General features: G+C 44.9%; 1 pseudogene; it reads left to right on the forward strand.

Annotated features, from left to right (window-relative positions):
- Positions 1-1,732: 1,732 nt before the first annotated feature.
- On the forward strand, positions 1,733-3,421 carry LOC119273764 (annotated as a pseudogene).
- Positions 3,422-17,888: the final 14,467 nt, after the last annotated feature.

The raw sequence follows: 17,888 nt of genomic DNA on the forward strand, positions 1-17,888 counted from the left end.
AGCGTCTTCAGGGAAGGAGGGCGGCGCGCGCGGGCGGAGGCTCTAGCCCGGGCGGAACGCGGGGAGGGCCGGCTTCGGGCCGGCAGGCCTCGACGGCGGCGGGGATAGGAACCGCCACGTGGTGCCCGTCTATTGGCGCGGGGCGGTGTCCGACGCGGAGGCGGACATATCCGGTGGCGACGGGGCGTTTTTAGGGTTTGGACGGGGGAGAGATCCGGATTTCGGGGAAGGGGTCTATATATAGGCATAGAGGGAGCTAGGAGAGTCCAAATGAGGTGCGGTTTTCGGCCACGCGATCATGATCGAACGCTCTAGATGATGGAGAGAGTTTTGGTGGGTTTTGGGCCAACTTGGAGGGCTGTTGGGCTGCAACATGCACGAGGCCTTTTCGGTCCCTCGGTTAACCGTTGGAGTATCAAACGAAGTCCAAATGGTACGAAACTTGACAGGCGGTCTGCCGGTAGTAAACCAAGGCCGCTTGGCAAGTCTGGTCCAATCCGGAAATGTTTAATCCCCACACACGAAAGAAAGGTAGAATTGACCACCGGAGGAGAACGAAGCGCCAGAATGCAAAACGGACAACAGGGAAAATGCTCGAATGCAGGAGATGAACATGTATGCAAATGCAATGCACATGATGACATGATATGAGATGCATGACAACGATAACAACACACGGATACAAAAACCCGAAGCCGAGAAAATAAAATAACTTAAGGCCGGAAACGGCAAGAGTTGGAGTATATATTGGGTAAATCACATCCGGGGTGTTACATATAAATAGCCGCCCCCTACAACCACTAGTTGGTTGGCTACTCCGAGAGAAACTGACACTTGTCATTTGAGAGCAACCCATCCTCTGAAGACTTTGAGTGAAAATCATCAAGTGAGGAAAAACCAAAAACCCAAAACCCAAACACCTACAAACCCCAAGTGATTGAGCATCGCTGAAGAGATTGATCCTGCATGGATCCGACGCTTGTTACCTTTGAAGATTGTGCTTCTTCCAGACGGTTAGGCGTCATGGTCTAGAGCATCCAAGAGGAATTGTGGATCGCCGAGTGACCGAGTTTGTGAAGGTTTGGAAGTCGCCTGAAGACTTACCATGAGTGATTGGACGAGGTCTGTGTGACCTTAGTTCAAGGAGAATACGGTGAGGACTGGGTGTCCTGAGCTGCGTGTTCAGGACTGGGTATCCGGGACTGTGTGTCCTCGAGTTTAAATACTCAGCCGCTCCAACCAGATGTACAACTGAGACAGCAGTTGGAACTGGTCTACCAAATCATTGTGTTCACCAAGCTTACTGGTTCTATTCCCTCAACCCTTTCATTTCCTCATAACTGTGTTGTGTGTTTGTTCATATCTGTGTTTGAAGACTTTGACCGAAGACTTTCTCAATTTCCTCAGTTCAATTTCTTCAGTCTGTTTGTCTTCATCTTGTGTTATCCTGTGAGTACGCTTCCTGTACTCTGTGCCTGTCTTCATTTCATCATGATGACTATGCTTGTATTCTGTTATGTTTACTTTTGAGTACTTATTCCGCTGCTAGTAGTTCTTCGCTAAGGAATTTCCTCACCGGCAAATTCCTCAGTGAAGAATTTCATAAAAATCGCCTATTCACCCCCCTCTAGTCGATATAACGCACTTTCAATTGGTATCAGAGCAAGATAGTCCCTTGTTCTGTGTGATTTTGGTTTAACCGCCTGGAGTTTTAGTTATGTCCACCGCAGGTATGACAAAAGTGACATGCCCCATCTTTGACGGTCACGAGTATCCCAAGTGGAAGGCCATGATGAAGAAACGCCTCATGGCGATGAACAGTGAGCTGTGGACCGTCACTGAGATTGGTTTGACCAATCTGTGCAAGATGGCGGAAGCTGATGACATTCGCAAGTACACTGTTCTCAACCTCACGGTGAAGGATGTCATCTGCTCCAGTCTGTCACAAAATCAGTTCAGGAATATCATGCATCTTGATCATGCGAAGCTCATCTGGGACCGTCTCTCTGAGGTTTATGAAGGTCATCGAACCTGTCATGATCCTTGGTTTGAGGACTTCAAGGAATCTCTCAAAGTGATGACATTCGAACCAGAATCATCATCTTCTACATCATGCCTTATGGCAAAAGATGCTGAGGTAACTGAATGCTACCTATCCGAGTCTAGTGATGATGAATCTGGTGATGAATTTGGACCCAGCTATGTCAAACTTGCTTCCCTTGCCACTAAACAACAAAGAGCTTTGGAAAAAGTTCACTATATGCTAAATAAGAGCGATGATATGTTGGGTGAAGAAATGGATCAGTCAAAAGCTTTGGCTGAAACTCTTCAGAGACTTCATACTAAGTATGACACCCTTCAAGATCAACATAACACTCTCTTATCTGATCATGATAAGCTTTCTTATGAATTTCTTCAAAGAAAGCAAGACCTTGAGAAGCTAAGAGTGAGTTATGAAGATATTCAGAAGGAGCACGGTTCATTACTTGCTCAACAAATCAGCGCTTCTCAGGAAGAATTGGTTCCTCCATGCTTGAAGTGCATTGAATGTGAATCTACTAATTCTTCACCTGAATGTTCAAATGCTGCTAATGTTTCAAATTCTTCACATGCCTCTGCTATCACTAATTCCTCATCTGAGGACATTGCTAGTATCACTGACGATGCAGGGCTGAAGGAATTGTACACGACAGGCATGTACAAAAGCCTCAAAGGGCATCAGACTCTTTGTGATGTGCTTAAAAAGCAGATCCTCAACAGGAACCCTAGGAAAGAGGGTATCGCCTTTGAGAGGAAACTCAATGCTGATGGTACATATTGGAAGCCTGAGCAGTACCCCAAAACTACATGGGTTGCTACAAAGGGACCTCCAGTTGATCCATCTAACTTATCTGGATTTGCATGTGAATCTCCTCATTCTTCTGATGAGTCAATTGACTCCAACTATAAACTGTTGAAAAATCAGAATGGTGAAGTATTTGCTAGATATGTTGGTACTAACTACAGGAATGGCTCCCCTATGAAGAAAATCTGGGTTCCCAAAAGATGCCTTGAAAATCTTCAGGTGAATGTCATCATGACGCCACCTGTGAAGAATAGGAACCCTAGATCAAATTCTTCATATGGACCAAATTCTTCATATGGATTCAAGTCCTCATACGGACCAAATTCCTCATATGGATCAAAGTCCTCATATGAACATCTTCGTGCTAACCCGTCTGTTTCGCAAGGAAGATCTAAGGATTATGGATATGTGCATTATTCTTCAAATCATTATGTCCATAAGTCCTCGAAGAATTTCTCTGCATACTCTTATGCTTACTCTAACCCCTCTTATGTGAAACAAAATGGACTGACTTCTATGCCATCCTTCTCGTATGGAGCTCGCAGAATGATGAACTCTTTTCCACCCCTTCAGATGTGGGTGGTAAAGAAAAAGAACTAATCTCTTCTGCAGGGTCAGGTCTCCAGACGCACGTAATCGTCTGAAGAATTTGCTGGAGACCTGAGCATGCCTGATAGGACGCAGGCTAATCATGAAGAAATGAACTTTCATTTCTCACGTCCTCATATTGCTTTATCAACTCTTTTACTTGATGAAATTGATCTGATGAATTGATGTCATATTCTTCACTGATGAAGTATATGTGGTAAGCTGCACTAATTCGTCTGCAGGACAATCAACCCAAAGCCACTGAGTGGGTCCTCGATAGTGGATGTACAAACCACATGACTGGTGACAAGAATCTATTGATGGATGCTCCATTATCTCCGTCGCATCTGAAGCATATCATCTTTGCTAACAAAGGTAAAAGTCAGGCATTGGGTCTAGGTAGGTTGCGATTACAAAGGATCGACACATGGACAAAGTCATGCTTGTTGAGTCCTTAGGATACAACCTTATGTCTGTCTCAATGCTTTGTGATCTTGATATGGTTGTTGTCTTTGGAAAGTACCATTGTGTTGTGGTTATGGAAGCTGACAATTCCAAAGTCTTCGAAGGCTTTAGGAGAGGAGACCTGTATATTGTTGATTTCTCTACAGGACCACAACTAGCCATGTACTTACTTGCAAAAGCTTCAGAAGGCTGGCTCTGGCATCGACGACTTGGTCATGCAGGCATGAGGAATTTGCACACGCTTGCGAAGAAGAAGCATGTCATTGGCATCGAGAATGTCAAATTCCTCAAAGGCCACCTATGCGGAGCCTGTGAAGCTGGGAAGATGACGAAGGCCAAGCATCCAGCAAAGACTATCATGACCACCACTCTCCCGTTTGAATTGCTTCACATGGATCTCTTTGGTCCTAATCATTATTCTGCTATTTCAAATGAAGCATCTCAATATGGCTTTGTTATTGTTGATGATTATTCTCGCTACACATGGGTACACCTTGTTACTTACAAACATGAAGTGCAGGAAGTCTTCAAACGATTTTCCTCGAGGGCTTCAACCAACTTTGGTGTGAAGATCAAGCACATCAGAAGTGACAATGGCACTGAGTTCAAGAATTCTGGTCTCGATGACTATCTTGATGAACTTGGTATTACTCATGAGTTATCTGCTCCTTACACTCCCTCAGCAGAATGGCGTCGTGGAGCGCAAGAACAGGACTCTTGCTAAGATGGCTCACACTATGCTTGATGAATACAAAACGCCTCGTCGTTTCTGGACTGAGGAAATTGATACTACGTGCCACATCATCAATAGAGTATATCTTCACAAATTCTTCAAAAAGACTGCCTATGAACTCCTCACTGATAAGAAACCCAATGTAAGTTATTTCAAAGTCTTCGGTGCTAAATGTTGGATTAGAGATCCTCATCACAATTCAAAATTTGCACGGAAAGCACATGAAGGTTTTATGGTTGGTTACGGAAAGGACTCGCACACCTACAGAGTCTTCAACAACGTTCTTCACAAAGTTGTTGAAACTGTAGATGTGTGGTTCGATGAAACTAATGGCTCGCAAAGAGAGCACCTACCTACTGTGATAGATGAACCAGCACCTGAGGAAACTATCAAGTTCAAGGCTACTGAGGATGTCATTCCTACTGAAGAATTCATTCCAGAACATGAAGAACGTCGGGCTAATGCACCTGAAGAAAATGCTGAAGAAAATGGTGCTGAAGAAAATGCTGATCAAATTCTTCAACGACAACCAGCTCATCCTCGCATTGCAAAAGAAGTGCAAGTTGAAAAGATCATCAATGACATCAAAGCGCTAGGTCCTCTCACACGCTCACAAGCTTCACATTGGTCTAACTTTTGTGGGCACTATGCTTTTGTCTCTATTACAGAGCCCACCAAGGTAGATGAAGCATTTCTAGAGCCTGAGTGGATTCAGGCCATGCAAGAAGAATTACATCAGTTTGAGCTCAACAATGTCTGGGAACTGGTCAAACGTCCAAATCATCGCAAGCACAATATCATCAGCACAAAGTGGATCTACCACAACAAGCAAGATGAAAATGGCCTTGTGGTGAGGAATAAGGCACGGCTTGTAGCTCAAGGCTACACACAGGTTGAAGGAATTGATTTCGATGAAACTTTTGTACCTGTTGCTAGACTTGAGGCTATTCGCATATTACTTGCTTATGCTAACCATCATAATATCACTTTATATCAAATGGATGTGAAAAGTGAATTCCTCAATGGTAAGCTTGAGGAAGAAGTATATGTTGCTCAACCCCCAGGTTTTGAAGATCCAAAGAATCTTGACAAAGTCTTCAGACTCAACAAGGCCCTCTATGGCCTCAAGCAGGCCCCACGGGCTTGGTATGATACCTTGAAGGAACTCTTCATGAAGAAAGGCTTCAAACCCGGTTCACTCGACCCTACTCTTTTCACTAAATCTTATGATGGTGAATTGTTTGTGTGCCAAATATATGTTGATGATATTATCTTTGGCTGTACTGACCAACGTTATAGTGATGAATTTGCATATATGATGAGTGAAGAATATCAAATGTCTAGGATGGGAGAGTTGAAATTCATCTTAGGTCTTCAAATTCGTCAACAACGCAATGGCATATTCATATCTCGGGAGAAATACCTCAAGGATGTACTGAGGAAATTCGGCATGCAAGATTGCAAAGGCGTCAAAATTCCTATGCCCACAAATGGCCATCTGTGCACTGATGAAAATGGTACTGACTTCGATCATAAGGTATACCGCTCCATGATAGGTTCCTTATTGTACTTATGTGCATCTAGGCCAGATATAATGCTTATTGTTTGCATGTGTGCCCGATTTCAAGCTACACCGAAGGAATCACACCATAAGGCTGTGAAGCATATTCTTCGATATCTAGCTCACACACCAACACTTGGATTATGGTACCCCAAGGGCTCGGCTTTTGATCTCGTTGGATATTCTGACTCTGACTATGCTGGTGATTGTGTGGACCGCAAGTCAACATCTGGTACATGTCATTTCCTCGGACGATCTTTGGTCTGTTGGTCCTCGAAGAAACAGAACTGCGTATCACTATCTACTGCTGAAGCTGAGTACATTGTCGTTGGTTCTTGCTGTGCCCAATTTCTATGGATGAAGCAAACTCTCAAGGACTATGGTGTCAACATGAAGAATGTGCCTCTCTTTTGTGACAATGAGAGTGCCATCAAGATTGCTCACAACCCAGTTCAGCACTCGAAGACAAAGCACATTCAGATACGTCATCATTTTCTTCGTGATCATGTGTTGAAGGGCGACATTTCTATTGAGCATGTGAAGACTGAAGAACAGCTAGCCGATATCTTCACAAAGCCCTTGGATGAGAAGAGATTTAGCAAGTTGCGGTGTGAGCTAAATATCCTAGAATCTTCGAATGTTCTTTGAAAAGGACACTCATCCTAACACTTATGCAAAATTGATGACTTAGATGTGCAACACATGAAGAAACGTTTTTCTTCAATCAATGAAGAATAACACTCTTAGTGTGAAGAAATTAATGAAGAATTTGATTCTCAGAACCCTACGATAATTGTACGCGGTGTCTGAAATCATCATTCTTATACGGTGGGTCACGCCACCACCAAAAGTTGAAATTCCTCAAATTATCCATATTCTTCAACTTTGCATAGTCTTCAATGGTTCTGTCGTTTTTCTTCATTGTCTATATATATATGAGTTTATGTCCTCTACAGCATTCACTTATTGCTATTTCTTCAAGTTAGTTCTCTGCTAAGTGAATGTGATCGGACCCTTCCCCTCTATGCTATACACAACCCAATCTGTTCACAAATTCTTCATGTGCGTTCTATTTGAAACTCGTTCAAAATCTTCACTGTGTCCTTGTCAGCTGAAGAAATTGCGAATGGAACTTTAAAACCTATCTTATCGAAATTTTCGGCTTTGCCGCTCAAACCGTTCCGCATCTCATGATACACTTATCGACTCACCCACGATCTAACACGATCTCCACCTCTCACTACGTGGGTGACACATGTCATGCGAATGAGAAGGGTCAGGGGCACGTTCATCCAATTTCTTCGGACGAACGGTTTTTCACCGTCGCTATAAATACCCCTCCTTCCCTTCCCTTCCTCACTTCTTTTACTCCGCTCGACCTCTCTCTCCAGCTCGAGCTTCTCAAACCCTAGCGCCGCCGCTACTTCATCACCGCCGGTGAGGAAGAGCTTCACTGCCTCGACCTCGTCGCCGATGTACTCGCGCCGACCGCGGAAATCTTCACTCCGCCGTCGCCGTAGCTGTGTTCCTCCGCCAAGTTAGGGCGTGGAAGATCTGCATAGACGAACTTCACATCTCCTCACTCTAGTTCGTCGTGTTCGTCCAGGGTAATTAAAAGTTACTTTTACTACCCTCGTTGATTCGAATGATTATCTTCAAAATCTTCAAAGGTGTTTTTCTTCATAGATTCACACGCTAAACACCTCAGAAGTCATCTGTTCTTGACTCGTTTCTCTAAGCCATGTTTTTTTCTTCAAGATTCCTCACATGTGTGGATTTTTTAATCTACACATCTTTGGAACCTAAGACAAAGAACGCTTAGTGAAATTCTTCAAGACTCATCTGGTCAAATTCCTCAAACTTGTTCTTTTTTCAAAACCTTCTGAGAACGCATATGACCTCTCCAAATTCCTCGCAACTATACTCTGTTCACAGGTACACATGTCAGCTGCTGAATCACTAGGTTCTCATCAACTTAACTCATTTGCATCGTTCATCGAAGAAAAGTTGCATACTTCTTCAGAGAATTCAATTGTTCAAATTCCTCAACTGAAGAAAATGGTCGACGGTAAGAAGCCACAGAAGGGAGGAAAGAGGCCTGAGGTAAATACAGCGTTTGAGATCCCTGATGACATATATGATGGGTACTACACACCTACTAAGGAAACCAAGAATGAGCGCAAAGTGCGCATTCAGAAGATAGAGAAGAGATGGGCAAGAGAATGGAGGGAGTACAGATATGTCACTCCTAAGTACATGAAGAAATTCGCACTCATTCCTCCATGCCCAAGAGCTCCATTGGCACCTGGCCAAATTGCTGATCCCACCAGCCTCAAGTGCGGTGAGGACTATCCTAATGAATGGGCCAAGCGCCAAGCCAAGCTGGCTAAGCAAGCCAGAGAAACAGTGAGGAACTTTAATGAAGAATCTGCTGCTGCTGCCTCTGCTGAGGCCTTTGCTGTCAAGCCAAAGAAGGCTATGCCAAGTGCTTCACCAACAATGCCCTCAAGGCCAAGTTCCTCAGCAATGCCCTCACGGCCAGAATCCTCAAAGCCCTCATGGCAAATTCCTCATGCTGCTCCTGTTCCTCCAAAGTCCTCAGCTCCTCCGCCAAAGCCTTCAGCTGTTCCGACTAAATCCTCAGCACCTGTGCATCTCGCCTCGTGCCAAAGGACTACCGACATCTCCATTGCCTCAGGTGTCTCAGCTAGTTCCTCAGCTGCACCAAGTTCCTTAGCTGGCCCCTCACTGCTGAAGACAAAGTCCACTGCTGGACGAGGTCCTTACCCAAGTCCTCAAAAGAAGCAAGTCACTTTCCAAGTGCCGTCTGATGAAGACAAAGCTGATGATGATGAACTTGCAGAAATCATCAGAGACAGGCAAGTCAGGGCCGCTAGAGCCAAAGGATCAGAGGTGCCACTGCTTTTGGATCCCAAGCTGATCCTCGACTACATTGATGATTGGCACAAGGACCCCAACACTCCCTTGCCTGACTTCAATCTGACTCCCGGCCAGAGTCACATGCTGACCCACTTCATTCAAGAAGAAAAGTGGAAATTTGAGAAGGCCAGGCAGATCAAGAAAGCGCAGTACAAGAAAGAGCGCTATCTGAAGAAAAACATTGTCTCTATGACAACTGAAGAACTTGTCACTATTCAGACTGAGATTAAGAAACTCAGTGATGACTTTGACGCATATCGCGCTGATTGGCTTGGAGCCAAGGTTCGTTTTGTGAAACTTGCGGATAACTTCACTTCCAATGTTGCAGCCCCAACGCAACAGGAAATTCCTCAGGCTGAAGCATCTGCTCAGCCTACTGAAGAAAATGCCAGCACTGCTGATGATAATCAGGCTACTGAAGATAATTTGAGTTCCAGGGCTGATGACTGCATTCCAGCCGCTGAAGAAATTGCCAGGGCACCCACTAGTGGTGTGCCTGAAGAAACTGAAGAACTCAGGGCAATTGCATCAGTTGTGCCTAAAGAAAATCAACCAGATTCCTCAGCTGCTCCTGCACCAACTTCAACTCCAATCCTTCCGTCTGCATCAGATGTGAAGAAGACCAAGGCTGCAGAGCGTGCTGCAGTGAAGAAAAGGAAAGCATCAGTTGCTTCAGATCTTCAGCTCCGAAGAAAATGAAGCCTATGAAAAGTTCATTTGCAAATCCAATTGATGCTGTTCCCATCTCAACCAGGCCATCGAAGGACCTTGTTCCTTTTGATGAAGAATATGTGATCCCCAGCGGATCTGATGAAGAAACTCCTTCTGCTGCTTCGTATGAACTGTTGGATGAAGAAATTTAAGTGGATGCGATCCCTTCAACACCTATCATCTCATCGCCTATGCCTCTGTTCACAGGTGAAGAGGCTGGCGTTGAAGAAATGGAAGATGAAGATGTGGACATTGGCTGCTCCACACCTGTAATCAGTGATGAATTCTGGAAAAGTCAGCATCCAAACTCTCCAATGTTCACCCCTCTACAGCAAATTCCTTAGTCTCCCACACAAACTGTTCACATGGGCTCTGAAGAAACTCATCCCACTACATCTATCCATGAGGAAATTCCAGCCACTAGCGCTGAATAAACTGCTGCTGCTGAACAACCCACGACGTAGAATGCCACTGAGGAGGAACCAAAAATTCCTCAGCCTGAAGAACCTGCGATTGAGATTCCTGAGGTCGTGATGCAACTCACTGACACTCCTCTGCCGAAGCCAAAGGATCCATTCTCATGCAAGCAAAATTTCAAGGCTGATGATTTCTTCGGTGAGCACGTATTCTTCGAAGATTACAACCCATATGACTCTGCTCGATTAGGAAGAGGCGTTTCTGGACTGCTAGTCAAGCCAATTTCTATTCCTCAGTGCTGTTCAACAAGGAGAAGATCTTCTACCATGAGCATATTCCTTACGTGGATATGGAATCTCTGCCGTGCTTCGCACCAGTCCTCAGTGTTCTTCACGATGCTGGACTGCTAAACTTTTGCTCTGACATCTGCGATTGGAATGAAGAACTGATTCGTCAATTCTATGCAACGCTGCACATCACCGGAGATGCTCAAGATGTGAATTCATGGGTGCTGGACTGGATGTCTGAAAACACTCACTACACTGCACTAGCCTCTGAATTGCTTCGTGCTCTACCACTCAGTCCTCCCCTTGAAGAAGCTCGCTGCATCTATAGTGAACCTGAGCTCACACATCATTACATGCAGGTGCTGATGAAACCTTTGAAGCCAGGTCAAGCACCAAGAACCAAATTCCTCGTGAAGGAATTGCTGTACGTGCCCAGAACTGTCTATCATATTCTTACGAGGACAATCAGTCCCATCAAAGGCCACGACTCATCTGATGAGGAAATTGTTGGCATCATGAAGAATCTGGTATTCAACATCGTTCATGGCATTCCTGTCAATTATCACGATTTCTTCATGAGGACTATGGCCAATGTTGCACTGTCTCCGTTTGAGCTGAAGCCTTATGCACCTTGGATTATGAGATTCCTTAGGACAAGGTCTTCACTCAACTACAAAGCTGATTGCCAGAATCACCTCAGCTACTTGCCCCCAATTGAAGTCCTCAAGCAGACATATTCCTCAGTTGATGGAAAGGGCAAGGCACCAGCTGTAATAGATGAAGGCATTCGTCCATTGGATGGTCAGTTTTGCAAAGCTGCATCTTATTCCACCAATGATGACTCTGCCACACATGACTCTGCCAATGCACCCAAGTCCACTCCTCAAGACACTGCTCCGCGCGTGATGACTGACCGTGAACTTCTGCTTAGTCTTCACCAGAAGGTGGATCGAAATCACAAATGGGTTAAGCGTCAGTTTGGTTCACTTCTTCACAACATGACTGCCACACACAATGCAGTGAAGAAAAACCACTACTACCTCCATCAAGTCTTCGGTCGCACTTGGGCAATCCTGTCACATCTGTATGGTGAAGAAGATCTGAAGAACATGGGTCTCAAAGAATATTTTGACTGGTCTGCACCTCCACCAAAGAAATTCAAGAAGGTCAAGGTTCCTTCTCTGGTGGCTAGCTCATATTCTTCATCACGCTACACTGATGAACATGAAGATTTGGACGACACTGCGGCAGGCCCTACATCAACAAACGACCCCAACAACGCTGGCGCTCCTTCATCAACATGATTATCTTCAGGGGCGTTAGTCCTCATTTTCGATCCTTTTTGTCATTCGATGACAAAGGGGGAGAAATATGAGTTAGTCTTCAAGCGGGTCTACTATATGGGCGTTTTTTCTTGCTAAGTTACAACTCTCATTCTTCTGAAACTTTATTGGATCGAGTTGTAATCTTAAACCCGATGGTGCTCTGATACTTTTGATGCACTGTGCTCTGATACTTTTGATGCACTATTCTGCATGCTTATTCCTCGTTAATATTGTTGCACGCATGCTGAATTTCATCAGGCACCATATTTTCATCATGCATTTCAAATTATTCATATTATATGTTAAATGCGTGTATGAATTACAAGATATAGGGGGAGATCTCCATGATTCAACTCTTCAAGTGTGCATTGCTTCAAAAGCAAATTCCTCACTATGCACATCTTCAGGGGGAGTTCTTCTATATCTTGCAATCAAACTCCTCAATATCAGTAGTTACACTTCATATGTTTATCCCCGTTGGAAACTTAACCTATATTGTCATCAATCACAAGAAAGGGGGAGATTGTAAGTGCATCTAGTGCCCCTTAGTGATTTTGGTGTATTGAAGACTTATAGGTTAAGGGACTAATGCGTTTGTGAGTGTACACATGTCTATAAGTCTATGAGGAGTTTGATATTTACAGGAAAAGTCGACCCCTAAAAATGAATATCTTCGACTAAAGATTTTGGTATTTCTGAAGACTTTCATGAAGACTTTGAAAGTGAAGAAATTGGTGTGTCCGTGAAGACTTGATATTCATGCGAGGAATATGAAGCTTGAAGACTTTCGTTTTCATAGTTTTGTTTTTTCTCTTTCTTGAGTCATAGGAAACACCGTACTGTTAAAGGGGGTCGAGGAAATACTAAGGAAAAATTTCCATGTGATGCTCAACTCAAAATCCTACACCTACCAATCCCTTTGAGTGAAGCCATTGGAAATCTCATATAGTTCAGTCAATTTCTTCAGTGACAGAGACGAAGTTCTTCTGGTCTCTGAGGAATTTGTCCTGACTGAGGAGTTAGGAATTCGCCAGTGCGGATTTCCTACACAGTGAGGAACATGATAGCCCTAAGGATTTTGCTACTCAAAATTCCGACCATTGCTGTGCTACGCGCCAGCTGTCCCAAAATATCTATCCACCTAACGGTCATATCGAAGGGCATTTATGTCTTATCATGTCGAGATGCTCCCTAGGCTATAAATAGCCGCCCCCTACAACCACAAGTTGGTTGGCTGCTCTGAGAGAAACTGACACTTGTCATTTGAGAGCAACCCATCCTCTGAGGACTTTGAGCGAAAATCATCAAGTGAGGAAAAACCAAAAACCGAAAACCCAAACACCTACAAACCCCAAGTGATTGAGCATCACTGAAGAGATTGATCCTGCGTGGATCCGACGCTTGTTACCTTTGAAGACTGTGCTTCTTCCAGACGGTTAGGCGTCATGGTCTAGAGCATCCAAGAGGAATTGTGGATCACCGAGTGACCGAGTTTGTGAAGGTTTGGAAGTCGCCTGAAGACTTACCACGAGTGATTGGACGAGGTCTATGTGACCTTAGTTCAAGGAAAATACGTTGAGGACTGGGTGTCCTGAGCTACGTGTTCAGGACTGGGTATTCGGGACTGTGTGTCCTCGAGTTTAAATACTCAGCCGCTCCAACTAGACGTACAACTGAGACAGCAGTTGGAACTGGTCTACCCAATCATTGTCTTCACCAAGCTTACTGGTTTTATTCCCTCCACCCTTTCATTTCCTCATAACTGTGTTGTGTGTTTGTTCATATCTATGTTTGAAGACTTTGACTGAAGACTTTCTCAATTTCCTCAGTTCAATTTCTTCAGTCTGTTTGTCTTCATCCTGTGTTATCCTGTGATTACGCTTCCTGTACTCTGTGCCTATCTTCATTTCATCATGATGACTATGCTTGTATTCTGTTATGTTTACTTTCGAGTAGTTATTCCACTGCTAGTAGTTCTTCACTAAGGAATTTCCTCACCGGCAAATTCCTCAGTGAAGAATTTCATAAAAATCGCCTATTCACCCCCCCTCTAGTCGATATAATGCACTTTCATCCGCGGGCTCCACTACAGCAGTCAACAGAGCCGTCAACTTATCGATGAGGTCCATTAGTACCTGAGCCGGGGGCGCGCGGGGTCTCCTGACCCGGCTGCTGCCGACCCGGTGGTTATTGCTGCCGCAACCGTAGAGTTCTGCCCGAGTTGAGTGCCAGCCATGAAGACTCCGGCTCGATTCGGCGGCTCAGAGGGGTCCGGAATACTATTGCCATCGAAACAGCCCCCAAGCATACCATCTTGTAGCCGATACAAAGAATCTGTCTTGACTGTTGATGACGTAGCGTCAGAACAGATGGCCATCTCACCATCGTCTATCGATCCTTCAGAAAACTCCCCTCCATGGATGCAACCCACGAAAGCGCGCCTCATGGCAGGTTGAGCCTGGGCGGGCTCGCTTGCTGAGCTGTCTCGATGAGGTCGGTGCAGATGTCCGGCTCAGGGCCCGGCTCGCCGATCCGGTCGATGAAGACGTGGATTCCACCGAAGGGGACACGGTATCCGTACTCCATTGAGCCAATGTCGGGGCCCCAACATTCGTCGTCGATGTAGAGCTTGTCGCGACGACTCTTGGTCATCCGGCCCATAGTGTATCCCTTGAGCCCTTCGAAGTTGCCCTACAAGAACTCAAATCCACCGTGCTATGGCCCCACGGTGAGCGCCAACTGTCGTGGAATTGTCACGGCAGATGTCCTAGCGGAAGGACTTAGTTGTAGGGCCATCGCAACTAGGAAGCTTAAAGGGGTTAATCGGGACAAAGGACATGAGAGGTTTATACTGGTTCGGCCCCTTATGGTGAAGGTAAGGCCTAGTCCAGCTTAGCTATCGATCTATTGATTCTTGTCCTAAGCTATTGCCAGGTCGTCCCCTCATAAATACGGGTTGACGCCCGGCAGCCTACAGAGTCCCGACCGGCTCATAAAACGTATCCGGCTTGGTGACTTCTTTTATATGCCTTTCTTTACAAGTCTTTCTTTACATATGGCGGTTTACAATATTGGGCCTTAAGCCGCCTCTGGGCTTAGGCCTTCTACAAGTCTTAATAAACTATCACCTTGAACGTTTACTGGGCTTCTTCTCGTAACCCACCATTGGGGTTGACCCGGCCCCTCCTGGGCGAGTCATACCTAGTAGCTATATCCCCAACACAAACGAGCAAAAAGACAAGCGAAAATAATATTTTTTATGAAAACGCTTTTGGAGTGGGGGAGCTGAAAACGAAAGGAAAATGGCAAATGGAAGTAAATGCAAGGAGATGAAAGTTTATGCGATTGTACTTGATAGGTTTTGGTGATGTCTCCCCGGCAATGGCACAAGAAATTCTTCTTGCTACTTGTGAGCTGCATTAGGATTTCCTCGAAGAGGAGAGGATGAAGCAACATAGTAGAGATAAGTATTTCCTTCAGTTAAGAACCAAGGTTATCAATCCAGTAAGAGAATCATGCAAGACCTTGTGAATAGCACCTACACAGAAAAGAACAAATAGTTGCACCCAACACAAACAAGGGGTTGTCAATCCCTTGGTGGTTAATCGTAAGGATCAAATCTCGTAGTGATATATAGATAAACAAAAACACAAGATAAAATAATGGTAAAAAAATTGCAGCAAGGTCTTTTTGGATTTTTAATATATGATAAAGACAGACCCAAGGGCCATAGTTTTCACTAGAGGCTTCTCTCTTAAACATACCATATCATGGGTAAACACATTACTATTAGGCAATTGATAGAAAACATCATAGTTATGAGGATATTCAAGGCAATGATCATGTGTATAGGCATCATGTCTGAGCCAAGAAGAACAATTCCTGTCTGCAAATTACTACTATTACTCCACATATCGACCGCTTTCTAGCATGCATCTAGAATATTAAGCTCATAAAGAACAGAGTAACACCTTACGCAAGATGACATGATGTACACAAAGTAAACCCAATCAATATTAATAAACTTTATATCCTTAATGGCAATGATACAAATACGTGTCATGTCCCTTTCTGTCACAGGGATTGAGCACCGCAAGATCGAACGTATCACAAAGCACCTCTCCCATTGCGTATATATCAATCTAGTTGGCCAAACCAAACTGATTGATTAGGGAGAAATACAAAGGTATAACCATCATGCATATAAGAATTCAGAAGAGTCAAATATTATTGATCAATAATCTGATCATAAATCCATAATTCATCGGATCCCAACAAACACACCGCAAAAAAGGATTACATCAAATAGATCTCGAAGAACATCGACGAGAACATTCTATTGAATGGCAAAGAGAGAGAAGAAACCATCTAGCTACTAGCTATGGACCCTGAGGTCTGTCGTAAACTACTCACACATCATCGGAAGGGCAGCAAGGTTGATGTAGAGGCCCCCTGTGATCTCTTCCTTCTCCAGCAGAGTCCGAAAAAGGTCTCCAGACGGGATCTCCAAAGGACAAAAACTTGCGGCGGCGGAAAAAGTATTTTGGGTGGATATCTAGTGTATTGGTAATAGCTAGGAATTTATAGAAGTGGAATTAGGTCAAGAGGTGCCATGAGGGGTCCACAAGCCTGGGGTGCGCCCCCCCCCTTGGGTGCGCCCTGCGAGCTTGTCACTCCCTCGTGGCTCGGTGATACGTCTCGAACGTATCTATAATTTTTGATTGTTTCATGCTATTGTATTATCTGTTTTGGTGGTTTTATATGCACTAATATGATATTTTATATTATTTTTGGGACTAACCTATTAACCTAGAGCCTAGTGCCATTTTCTGTTTTTTCCTTGTTTTTGAATTCTGCCGAAAAGGAATATCAAACTGAGTCCAAACGGAATAAAACTTTACAATGGTTTTTCTTGGACCAGAAGACACCCAGAAGACTTGGAGAGAGGACCAGAAGAGTCTCAGGAGCCACAAGCCCTCAGGGCGCACCCCTGGCTTATGGGCCCCTCGGGAGTCCCCTAACCCTAATTCCAGCTCTATATATTCTCAAATATTCCCCAAACATCATAAGCGTCCAGCAAAATACTTTTCCGCTGCCGCAAGCCCCTGTTCCCATGAGATCCCATCTTGGGGACTTTTCCGGCACTCTACCGGAGGGGGATTCGATGACGGAGGGCCTCTACATCAACCTTGCTGCCCTTCCGATGCAGCGTGTGAGTAGTTTACCATAGACCTAAGGGTCCATAGCTAGTAGCTAGATGTCTCTTTGCATCTATGGCGAGGTGGTGCGGGCTGGTATTCGGCATAATTGGTCGATTTGTCCCATCCACATGGTGGTCGGTCCGGTTGATTAGTGTGATTGTATTTTGATGGTATTGGCTCAAGGGCCTCGTCGTCGAATTGTGGTAGTAGCCTGTGCTTTGGGTAGCTCTTTGTTGGGCGCTTGAGGCCGTACTCTTTGGCATCCTGGACCTTGGTCCATCTGTCGTTGAGCGTATCATGTTTGGCTTGAAGTTGTTGCTGTTTCTTTTTTAGGCTACTCGTAGTGGCGATGAGCTGTCGCTTGAAGCCTTCTTGTTAGAGGGGTTCCTCTAGCATGATGAAATCTTCATTGCTGAGGATAACATCCTCCTGGGAGGCCGGTAGATAGTTACTATCTTCCAAATCCTCATGATCGACAAGTTCGTCGGGGTTAACCTGTCCCTCTTCCCTCTCATCCCGCTCGAATGCAGGCTCGACGGGGTGGTCAGAGTCTTCGGCATTTTCCGTAGTGTCATTATCTCCGGTGCCTGTGTTGCTTTACCTTGCCCGCCGCGATCGTGAGTGGTGCTGCCGACGTCGGCGTTTTGGTGGTTCATCGACGGGCTGATCCTCATCTGGGTCTTGAGTGGCATTGTCATCCTTCTTCTCGGGTGTGTCCACCGTGTATACATCATAGGTAGAAGTGGCCGTCAAAAGCCTAGTGATAGGCGGGTTTTGACCTGGTTCAGCTCCAGCATCGTCGTCCATACCATCAA

The sequence above is a fragment of the Triticum dicoccoides genome, chromosome 3A, assembly GCF_002162155.2.
Source record: "Triticum dicoccoides isolate Atlit2015 ecotype Zavitan chromosome 3A, WEW_v2.0, whole genome shotgun sequence".
Classification (NCBI taxonomy): Eukaryota; Viridiplantae; Streptophyta; class Magnoliopsida; order Poales; family Poaceae; genus Triticum; species Triticum dicoccoides.